Source organism: Chrysochloris asiatica, unplaced genomic scaffold, assembly GCF_000296735.1.
Source record: "Chrysochloris asiatica unplaced genomic scaffold, ChrAsi1.0 scaffold00017, whole genome shotgun sequence".
NCBI classification, from domain to species: domain Eukaryota; kingdom Metazoa; phylum Chordata; class Mammalia; order Afrosoricida; family Chrysochloridae; genus Chrysochloris; species Chrysochloris asiatica.
Genome location: NW_006408535.1, coordinates 6,175,598 through 6,188,426, shown reverse-complemented (window position 1 = coordinate 6,188,426; position 12,829 = coordinate 6,175,598).

Here is a 12,829-nt window from a genome sequence, read left to right as displayed (position 1 = left end):
TATTTGCAATGAAGAAATAATTGGTCTTTCAAAATTTTATAATGTAATCTCCAGATCATTTTTATCACCAAGGCCATATTTTCCAACTACTGAACCTTCCTGTTTCCTTCCAACCTTTGCATTCCAATCACCGGTTATGATCAACACATATTGATTGCATGTTTGATCGATTTCAGACTTATTGAATTAAATAAATACTTAAAAAAATATAATAGTCTTTAGTTATGTTTCCGAGTTAGAGGTCTTATGCTGCATCTTTAACACCACTTATCACTTCCAGTTTCTGATGACATCAAATACTGTGACTTGTGACTGAATCACTTCTGTCTTGAGGCATCTTCAAACCTCTCTGTTCTGTGTTCATGTAACCTTCTCCTCTGCCAGTAGTCACACCAACCCCTACTTCTCTTTTACAGAGCTACATGTGTTAGTATTTAGGGCTCTCCTAGATAATCTGAAAGAATTTCTCCTCATGATCCTTAAAATAACTACACCTGCAAATAGCCATTTTCCTTATAAAGCAAGGATTTTAGGGATTAGGACTTGACATCTTTGAAGGCCATTGTCATCCTACCATAGGAACTCAGCAGAACTTTCTAAAGGAAGATAAGAAATTACTTGAGTTTTGTTAACAACAGCTTGTATTTTCAGTTGAAATCTTTTAAGTGGCTAAGACTTGAAAGTGGTGGTGGTGGTTCTGACTGATAGCGACCCTGTATATAGTTTCAGAAGATGTAAATCTTTACAGGAGCAGAAAGCCTTATCTTTATTCCACAGAGCAACTGGTAGATTTGAACTATTGACTTTGTGGCTAGAAGCCCAGCTCCTGGCTTCTAGGAATAGAGAGTGACTAGCAAGAAAACAGGAACTTCAGTTATACATTTCCTAGGAAATCCTTGCTGTCCACAACTTGAGAACATTTCAGAAGACTTTGAGCTTCAGATGAGATCACAGCCCCTGCTGACAGTTTAATTTCATTCTGTGGAGACTCTGAACAGAGGATCCAGCTAATTGATGCTTGGGCTCCTGATCCACAGGAGCCATGAAATAAACTCATGTTCTTTTAAATTATTAAATTCATAACAATTTGCCATGCAGCAGTGGAAAACTCATTTTAACTCCTAACTAGAAAAATAAGTATTTAATTTATTCACTTTACCCTGACTTCAGCTCCCTTTCCATTATTTCAACATTATGTTAATTTGAGTTCTTCAAATGGTTAATTTTGTTTGTTTAATTCCTTTTACTCTTTTGAATTTTAGTCAGCATCTCAATTCCTGTTAATATGGCAGAAGGACATTAGCAATTCTATTCTTCTTTCTTTTTGCAATGTCTACTTTTCACCTGGTGAGGCCTACAGTTAGTAGTGAAACCTGGCTTCAGTTTGGTTAATTTGAGGACATGCAACTGAGCTGGGATTAAAACAGTGTGTTAATAAAAATGCAATGTACCTGCTCAGGTAAGTTATCTTTAGATTAAGGTTCATAAGCCATGTGAGATAACTGAAATAGAGCACATGCTCTTGCGAGTTGATAAATCTCCACCAAACGTCCAGAGTTGTTCTGTCTTGCCTATGAAACCTGACACTCTCAGAGAAGTAAAGGATACCAGGAAAAAGCTGAGAGAAATTAAATTAAGTATAGAAATTCTTCTTAAGAAGCTAATGGATAATATAAATTTATCTGATATCAAGGGATTTATTGAAGTTTAATTTAATACTGGGAAGATAAGAAGAAGCAGTTCCATCTAATTGTCAGCCCTCAGAATGATTGGAATTTCCTGATCTTTTTAAACTCCTGAAGGATTCCCTTTGCTGTTGAAGCTACATTTTACAGAGATCTTTGAAACTGTGGTAATGATATTCTGTAACACCACCTTCTTTGAGCTTTATTTCTACTTTTATACATTAAAAGTTATTACTATTAAAAGTTTCTGCTGCAATGAAAGTGTTCTGGAGTGGGTATTAGGTTGATTATAGAAGTTAAAAAACCAAAATAGCATTTTTAATGATATGATTATATTACTGGTTTTTGAGTTGCAAATAAGTAAAATAAATGAACTTTAGCCAATTTAAACCATGGGACTTTTTTTGGGGAGGGGGTGTCTCAAAGAGAGAAAGTGAAGAAAGCCAAATTTAGAAATAGGGTGTCATCAGAATAGACAGGGATGGGCAACTTGGACATTGGCTATCCAAAATGGGGGGCTACAAACGCAAGAAGTGACTGGCTTACAAACTTTCAAGAAGGAACCTAGATCCAGAGGGCCTGGAGGAAGGTAGAATCTCCACTGAGTAGTACCCAATCTGTCTAGGAGGGGCTGATGAAATGTGCGGATAGATCTCTTGTGGTACAATAATGAATAATTGTTATCAGGACTGATTGTGAGGGTTGGAAATGTAAAGGTTGATGTTTTGTAGCAAGGAGGGGAATGATTGACTTTTCAGTCTAGGAGCGGAGGTCCTTGGGACCATCAAGGGAGAAGAGCAGAGAGTGGGACCCTACCCAGAGAAGCAGTGATGCCTGAGATGGAGGCAGAGATGATGACGTGTAGAGATGGAGCAGCTGGAGACTTCAGATCCAGAGAGGGAGAGCGACTGTGTGCTGAAGACCTGGGGGGTACGGGGGAAGGATTGCATGGACGGGATTGTAACCATGGCAATGAAACAATATAGGATAGGATGAATGTAAAACTAATGTTCTCTCATGTAAACTATCACATAATTCACAATAAAACATTAAAAAAAAGATATAGGGTGTCATTACTGAAGTATATATGATGGATTTAAATACTAAAATACAGTGTTTGATAGGTCAAGGAAGATCATGTTCCCACATCCATACCACAGAGGGGAAGCTAAAGGAAAAAGCTGGTCTCATAGAAGGAATCTTTAGGGGCCCTTTAGGCATCCATCAAGGATTGGGGACATGACACCCTTAATTACAGTTCCATTCAGATTGAACACAATAAAAGAGAGAGTTCTTCAAAGGAAATGGAGGAATCCTTAGGAAGGATGCCTGGATGCCAGACAGTGAGGGGACAAACAAACAAGCCCAAAAATGGGTAAGGATCACATTCTGTATAACAATAGAAGATTGACAGCAATCTAGATCCTTCCAGGGCCCCAAAGTCTGACTTTTTAAAAAGGTTACTGTGGATAATCAGGGATGTCATTAACACTGAATGAAGCTGAAAAGAAAAGTGATGTCACCATACAACAAACTTGTTAATTACCGTGGAGTCAGTTCTGAGTCATAGCAACCTTGTACAGTTTCCAAGGAGGGGCTGGTGGGTTTGAACTCCAAACTTGCAGTTACCAGTCCAGTGCTTATCTGACAGTGCCACACCAGGACTCTATACAAGAAGCTAGATCTGAAAAACACAAGAATAAAGCTCAGTGTTAGACCTTTCTGCTTTAAGATGAAGAATCCTGGTGGTACAGTGGGTAAGTGCACAACTGCTAACCAAAAGGTTGGTTGGTTTTAACCCATCAGCCCCTCCATGGGAAAAGGTTGTGATACTCTGCTTCCTAAAGATTCACAACCTTGGGAACCCTATGGGGTACTTTGGCTCTGTCCTTATGGGCATTATGAATGGGAACTGACTTGACAGCAGTGAATTTTACTTCAAAATGGTCAGATTTAAAATAGTGAAGGAAATTGAGAGCGGCTTCCAAAGTGTTTCTACTTGACAGTTTTTCCATCTTGGTTGACTAATTTCAGATGCAATGTCCAGAATATTATTAAAATATTCTGTCTCTAAACTTGTGCTTACATAACCAACTTGTCTATGTTCTTTTTTATCTCCAACTAAAGTAAGTATGGGACATACTCTGTTTTATTCCCGATTACTCTCTGACCAGAAACCACACAGAGGGCAGATTGCCCTCATTATTTGCAATTGTACTGTTCCTCTTAACTTTGTTGTATTGCTGCTTTAGGGATGGCAGAAAGAGCAATTTGGATTGCAAAATCCTCCTTTAAGTTACAAAATGTACAGGAAAGTACTTGCTGAATTTCTAAGAGATTTCTTTTTGTGTGGACTAGGTCTTCACTAGGACAATGCAAGTTGAGAATTGGTAATTATCTTGAAACTTCAGTAGGAAAATCCTTCTCCCTCAATTACAAGAAAGTAGATTACTTGGCTGTAATTTAGAGAGCTGAATTTGTTCTTCTCTTCATTTAGCTAGTCAGGTCTTTGGCATAGGGTTTTCAGAAGTAAGGTTGCTGCTGAGGAGGGTCAACCTTTCTCAGAGTTTTCAATCATCTAGTTAGGATGTGATTATACTATGTAAGTCTGAGAAATAATGTGAATAACTTTTCTTTCATCACTTCAAAAAATAATTATACAGTTGACTGCTAATTGAGGAAAGAAAATATTCTTAAATCATAAATTTCTTGCCATTAAAAAAAACATTGTAAATGCTCATGAAATGTTATGAAAGATGTATGAGACTTTGGAAACTTTTGTAGCTATAACTACAGTTTGAAAATTTAGGTTTATCTAAGTGTGCTCATTAGCAATAAATAAAAGCTTGGTAAAGTACTATCTGATTTGAATTTCACTTTCTTGGTCTTTCAGAGTTTTAATTTAAAGTACTAGTGTAAAAAATTTGTTTCATTGACTTGAATTTAACTTTCCATGTCTTTTATTATTTTATTTATTTTGAAGTATCTGTAAAAATTTGTTTCAATAATTTTTTGAGAAGATCAAAAGTTGTTTTAGAAAAATGAAATGAAAGATAATGGAATTTTTCCGCAAACTTTTTGAAGTCCTGGTGTGGCACTGCAGAACAATGCACGGACTGCAAGGTTGGTTTGAAACGCAAGGTCAGTGGTTCAAACTCCCCAGCCACTCCTTGGATAACCCTATACAGAGTTCCCTAGGAGTTGGAACCTACTTGACAGCACTTAACAACAACTACAAGCTCCTGGCAGAATAAATCTTTCCCCCATTTGTATTACCTTTACATATATTGTAAATGTCTCTATTGTATTACCTTTGTATATGCTTCTTAATTAGGGTGGACCCTACCAGTTTATAATTACTTGTTTACTCTTTGTAATTTTATTTGTCTCTTGAGTTTTTTTTTTAAGAACCTGTCATATATAGTAACTATAGAATTCAGTAGAATGCCTATGTAATGGCTTGAGTTTTGTTTCCAAGGGTCATCTATTAATATAAAATTTAAAATAATAGTAATAAGCTGTCATTTCTCTTCAGTGTCAGATATTGTACTGGATTCTTCACATACTTTAGTTCTAATCTGTATAAAAATTTGAAAAAAAGGGTAACATGTGCATTTAACAAGTGAGTAAATTGAGGTCAAATTGTTAAGTGTTTTTTCAAAAGTTATACTGCTATTAAGTAGCAGAGTAAAAAAATTCTAAATTTAATACATGTGGTTCCCAAATTCCTGTTACTTTTAATGTTATTTTTCTTTTTTTCCTCTTTGGTGTTGATTGAGTAGGAATGGAAGTTATTCTGAGTTTTCATTCCTTGAGTGTAGCAACACAGAGAGTAAATGCACTGCACTGAATGTGGCATATGAGGGTAAATAAAAAAAGTATTACAATAAAATAATAATAAACTTTATCAAACAAAACTATAAAATGTGAATCTATTGTTTCTTGACATAATCTCTATCTAGGTCATCCATCTAACAACATTGTTCTATATCGCTAACCCTTTTCCGAAGACCCAGAGCTAGAAAACTAGAAAGTAAGAACATTCTCAGCATTTTTCAAGTTGAAAGAACTGTAAGTCTTGACTTCCAATATTGAAGGATTCTATGGGAAAAATATTGCATGATGCAGAGAACACCAAAAGAAAATGGTACATATGCACAGAGTTACTGTGCCAAAAAATAAATGGTTGATGTTCAACCATTTAAGAGGTAGCATATGATCAAGAACCGATGGTACTAAAGGAAGAAGTCCAAGGTGCACTGAAGATATTAGCAAAAAACAAGGATTCTGGAATTGATGGATACAAATTGAAATCTTTCAACAAACTGTAGCACTGGAGGCACTCACTCATCTGTGTCAAGAAACTTGGAAGACAGCTACCTGACCAACCAATTGAAAGAGATCTATACTTGTGCTGATTCCAAAGAGAAATGATCCAATAGAATACAGGAAGAATCGAATAATATCATTAATACCAAAAGTAAAATTTTGCTAAACAAAATTAAAAAATGGCTGCAAAAGTACCATAACAAGGAATTGTCTGTAACTCAAGCTGGTTTCAAAAGAGGATGTGGAAGTACGGATATAATTTCTGACATCAGATGGATCTTGGCTGAAAGCAAAGAGTACCAGAAAGATGCTTTCTTATACTTTATTGACTAAGCAAAGTCTTTTGACTATGAAGATCATTACAAACTATGGATAGCATTGCACAGAATGGGTGTTCAGAACACTTAGTTGTACTCATGAGTAACTTGTATGTAGACCAAGAGGCAGTTGTTTGAACAGAACAAAGGGATACTGAATGGTTTAAAATCAGGATGGTTATGTGCCAGGTTGTATTCTTTCACCTTACTTATTCAAATGACTTATTGCATTAGGCAAATCTATTGCACAAGACCTCTTTAAAGTGTTCAAGAGCAAAGATACCAGCTTGAGGACTAAGGTATATCTGATCCAAACCATGGCGTTTTAAATCGTCTCATGATGAGCAATAATCTGAGAAACAGGATTAAAGGAAGACTCATTAACAACTTTCAATATGTTACAATTTATACAACCTTGCTTGCTGAAAATGAAGAAGACTTAAAAGACTTAACTGATGATGATCAAAGACCACAGCCTTCAGTATGGGTTGCACTTCAATGTAAATAAAATGAAAATCCTCACTACTGGACAAATAAATAACATTACGATAAATGGAGAAAAGATCGAAGTTGCCAAAGGCATCATTTTTCTTGGATCCACAATCAATACTCAGAGAAGCAAAAGTAAAAAAATCAAATGATTAAGAAGAAATAATCAAATGACATGTTAAATTAGGTAAATCTGGTACACAAGATCTCTTTAAATTGTTCAAGAGCAAAGATATCATTTTGAGGACCAACATGCTCCTGACCCAAACCATAGTGTTTTCAATTCCCTCATGTGAAAGTTGGACAATGAATAAGGAAGACCATAGAAGAATTGATGCATTTGATTTACTGTGTTGGAGAAGAATATTGAATGCACAATGGACTACCAGAAGAACAACAAATCTGTTGTTGGAAGAAGTACAGCCAGAATGCTCCTTAGAAGCAAGAATTGCAAGACTTCCTCTCTCATATTTTGGACATATTATCAGGAGGGACTAGTGACTGGAAAAAGACATCTTGCTTGCTAAATTAGAGGGTCAGTGTAAAAGAGGAAGTCTCCCAATGAAATAGACTGGTACAGTGGCAGCAGCAATGTGTTCAAGTGTAACAACAATTGTTAGGATGGCACAGGACCAGATAGTGTTTTGTTTTGTTGTGCATAAGGTCATTATGGGTCAGAACCAACTCGATGGCATCTAACAACAACAACCCTTATCCAAAGAATTCTGTACTTATCAATTATACCGCATCAAAACAGCAGTTTTAGCATTCTTGAGGGACTCAAATTATGTTCCTTTTATGTTTTCTGAATAAAAGTAAGTCTGAAGGGGCAATATCAGGGCTATAGGGTAGATGGTGTAAGATTTCCCAATGGAATTCGATAGGATAGCCCTTGCTATCTTGAAAGAATGGGCAGGTGCATTGTAGTGATGGGAAAAACTTTCCTGGTCTTCTCACCAAATCGGTTTTATATTTTCTTAAAACTTTTTCATCATAACTCCCCACGTGTGTTCTTAAGGAAAATCCATCTAAATTATGCCTTTGGGGTCCAATAAACAATCACCATAATCTTCTGAGTTGCCATCTCTACCTTGAATTTAACTGGCCCAGCAGATCCCTTCAGAAACCTCTGTAACTGGATCTTTCTTGAAGACATCCTAATGAGACAAGTATATTACTGAACGAACTTGTCTGCAGTCATCCACTCATCAAAAAGATATTTAAACATATTTTGTGTGGAATAAGTCTATGCATGTATGAATTGCAGCTCTAGTCAAACTTTTTGTCATCGGTTTACAAAATCCACTAGTAATCTATTGCTATGTAGCATATTACTTCAAAACTTAGCAATTTTTAAAACAACTCTGGGCACAGCTTAGCTGCGTGCGTAAAGTCTGTCATGAGATTGTTGACAGGATTCAGGCTTTTGGAATGGAAACCTGCTTTCTTCACTGGCTGTTGACTCAAGGCCATCCTCAGTTCTTTGCCTAAGAGTTTCTTTATTAAGAATTTTTCATCATGGTAGCTGGCTTCCCCCAGAATGAGCATGAGAGAGAGAAAAAGAGAGCCACTAAGATGAAAACCACAGTCTTTATGAATCTTGGAAATGCCATCTCATTATTTCTACCACATTTAAAAATATTTTGTTGTGAATTATGTGATAGTTTACATGGGAGAACATTAGCTTTACATTCATCCTATTGTATATCGTTTCATTGCAATGGTTACAGTCCCCTCCATGCATCATCAACCAACCAAAGGGTATGTATGCCCTGCAAGCCTGCCCCCTGGTCATCAGCACACAGCCACTCTTCCTCTCTGGGTCTAGAGTCCCTAGCTGCTCCATCTCTCCACGTCATCACCTTTGCCTCTGTCTCTGGCATCACTCTTTCTCTAGGTAGGGTCCCACACTCCGCTCTTCTCCCTTGATGGTCCCAGGGACCTCCGCTCCTGGACTACAAAGTCAACCAATCCCCTCCTTTTGCTACAAAACATCTACCTTTACATTTACAACCCTCATAGTATTCTACCACATTTTATTTATTAAAGTGAGATAGTAGATGAACCCACACTCAAAGATTGGGGATTACATAGGACTGTGAATGCCAGGAGATGGGGATCATTGGGGGTTCCTATCTCATAATATAAAGGAAGGTTTTTGCTCTTGAGGGCTGAATACATCATAGGAAGGAGTATGCATTAGAAAGATCTAAGATGGAGACTCAGAAATAACACAAACAGTGAAATGGTATTAGTTTTATTACAAAATTCATGGATTCTAGAAATCCAGTCATGAAAGTAAAACAACAACAAAAAAATCTAAAATGGAAAACTAGAAAGCTTTATATTAGAAAGAGTGATAATGGAAAAGCTTGCCAGAATATCATAATGTTGGCTCTGCCATGTTGTATATGATTCATAAGCAAATAGCACAGCTGTTCGCACATTTTTTAAAAACAAGATTTCTGTTAAATCTGTTTAACATGGCTTTCTGTCCTTATGTGGCCAAATTACAGCAATCAACCAAGTTTTATATGCACTATTATCTATGAAACAATCAGAATGTTCTGTAATCTCTCATGTAATGCTCACTTAAAAATAAAAGATGTTGATGAGCAAATGCAATTATGTCACCCATATGGACTTTCTTTTTTTTTTTTTAATGTTAGATATGCCATCAAAGGAGTCCTGGTGTGGCACTATAGGATAAGCACCACAAGGTTGGTGATTCAAACCCACCAGTCGCTCCTTTGAAACCCTATACAGACAGGATTGCTATGAGCTGGAACTGACTCAACTACACTTAACAACAACAGCATACCTTTAAAAGGTTGGATGTATCTGGTGAATTATAATTAGTGGACCAGGAAGTTTTAGAATACTTTTGTCTTTTTGTTAAAGGGAGTCTGTAACTAAATTTACTATATCATCTGAATAGTTTTGTAGTACTGTAGTATATTTTGAAGACCTGGTGTGATGCTGTGGGTTAATGGGCTGGGCTGCAAGGTCTCTTTGAACCTCAAGGTTGGTGGTTCAAGCTCACCAGATGCTTCTCGGAAACCCTATACAGGGTCGCTATAAGTCAGTACCTACTCGATGGTACTTAACTACAATGTAGTATATTTTGACAATGATTGACAAAATCTAATGTTTCATTTGTTGGCAGAGTTATTTTGTAGGTTTGTAAGGAAAATGAGGACAGATGGGTTGTTCTTAACATGTACTAATGCTGTGAGCATGTATAAAATAAAAACTTTAATGAATGGAAAATAGAATTATTTTAAAGCTGGTGATTAAAACATGCAAAGTAGCACATGGTTGGAATGAATATATTTTCCCTGAAGTTTTACCCCCCTTTTAGAAACATGAACTTAAATAATGAATAGATATGGAGATAGCCTAGTGGTTAAGAGCTTTGACACAGGGGTTTGAACCTGATTCTAACATTTCTTATATGACTTTGAACAGTTCATTTTTCTCTACCCTGTCTTATAATTTGAATAATAATTGTTCTTAATACATATGGTTGTAATGGTTAAATGTCCTAATATGTCAAATGTGGTTAGACAAATTCTTTCCCAATCATTTTTTCAGGGCCTTCCAACCCGAGTGGCTCATTTTCCAGCCCTATAGCTGATAGCATTCTGCTACTATTCATAAAATTTTCAATGGCTAAACATTCAGAAGTAGTCTGCCTCTCCTTCTTCTGAGTCTGGAAGCTCCATTGAAGCCTGTCCACCATGGATGACCCTACTGGTATTTAAAATACTGGTGGAATAGTTTCCAGCATCACAGCAACATATAAGCCACCACAGAATGACAAACTGACAGACACGTGGTTGTTTGTATAACTATTTGTGATGGTGATGATAATAGTTGCTATCATCATATTTATTTTTCTATAATATGCCCAACAGACTTGTTATCTTTTCATACTTAGCTATCTGTTTGCCAATTAGTGTTTTCTCAATTATTCAAGCTAAGAACCTGGGTTTCCTCAAGAAGAACATATATAATTTAAAATCTTTCCATTAATAACAAGGCTAAGTTCTAAAATAACCCAAATTATGATTGTTAGAATATAATATCAGTTGTTGTTGTTGTTGTTGTTAAGTGCTCTCGAGTCGGTTCCGACCCATAGCGACCCTGAACAGGGTTTCCGAGGCTGTAAATCTTTATGGGAGCAGAAAGCCTCATCTTTCTCCCGCAGAACAGCTGGTAGTTTCGAACTGCTGACCTTGTGATTCGCAGCCCGATTCGTAACCACTACGCTACCAGAGCTCCTTATAATATCAGTAAAAATGTTATTAATTTTATTATTTATTTAGTATGATTTTTGTGTGCATGCTGTAGAGATTCATTTACAATTTCTGATAACTTGCAACAAATAAAAGCATCTGAGTCAGTATTAAGTACATTGAATAAGAAAACTTAGGTGTTTATTGTGCTAAAAATTTTTTTTAGCTTCTAATTTAGATAGATTAGAGCTGTTGTCTTCAAAATTCAATTTGCTGGAGATACCAATTAGTAACTGAATTATTTTTCAAAAATGACATCATTGTTTAAAAATAGCTATTAGACTCAGAACATTAATTTACTACTGATAAATATTTTTAATGAAATAATCATTTTAAATAACTAATTCTGCCCTCTTTGAAAGATTCACTACACTTAAATGCTTTCATTTTATTTGCTAATAGTATAATGGAAGTCAGTAGTAGTTAATTATTTTATTTTACAAATATCTACTTTTATGAGACAAGTATTGTGCTAAGCTTTGTAGGTTAAAAAATAATGATAATATGAAAACACAAAAAGACTGTATTATAACTTCAATAAAATTCTTTCAACATAAAAGTGGTATTGTTATGCTCTTCCCTAATTGATTAATATACAAATACATGGTTAAATACTTTTTATTTTATGCAATTACTTTTAAAATCAGGTAAGAGAAGAAAGAAAAATATGTAATTATGTTGGTTATTAAAAAAATCATTATTTAAAATTTTTGTTAGTTCTTTGTTTTTTCATGTGGATTTGAATTATTCTCTCGTATTACTTCTCTGTAGTGTTGGAGAAGAATATTAAAAGTACCATGGACTGCCAGGAGAACAAACCAATCTGTGTTGGAAGAAGTACAACCAGAATGTTCCTTGGAAGCCAGTATGACTTTATCTGTCACACTTCTAACATGTTTTCAGGAGGGATCAGTCCTTGGTGATGAACTTGGTAAAGTGGAGGGTCAGTGAAAATGAGGAAACCCCCCAATCCCCGCTGTCAGATGGATTGACATAGTGGCAGCATCAATGGGCTTAAACGTAACAAAAATTGTGAGGATGGTGCAGGACAGGGCAGTGTTTCATTCTGTTGTGTATAGGGTTACCATGAGTCAGATCCAACTCTATGGCACCTAACAACAACATTACTTCCTTTCAGCTGATGAACTTTTTGTTAGAAACACACTTTCTCAGTTCTTGTGTTTATAGCAATCTCTTTATTTGACCTTCATTTAAAAAACTCCCTAGATAGGTTGCAGCATAAAAGATTCCTGGTGGACATTTTTTTTTTCCTTTCAGTGCATTCAATGTTTCATTCCACTGCTTTCTGACTTCCATTATTTCCAATGAAAAGTCAGTTGATAATCTTATTATAATTCCATTATATGTAATGAAGGAGCCCTGATGGCAATGTAGGATAAGCACTGGACTGCTAACCACAAGATAAACAGTTCAAACCCACCAGTTGCTCCTCAGGAGAAAGATGAGGCTTTCTACTCCCATAAGGCTTTCTACTTCTGGTATGGTGCTGCAGCATAATGCACAGGGTCACAAGGTCAGTTTGAATTGCAAAGCTGTTGGTTCAAACACACCAACCACTCCTTGAAAACTCTAGATAGGGTCACTATGAGTTGGGAGCGACTCAGCAGCACATAACAGCAACAACTCCCATAATGATTTATACCCTTGAAAATCCTATACAGGATCACTGTGAGTTGGAATAGCTTTGATG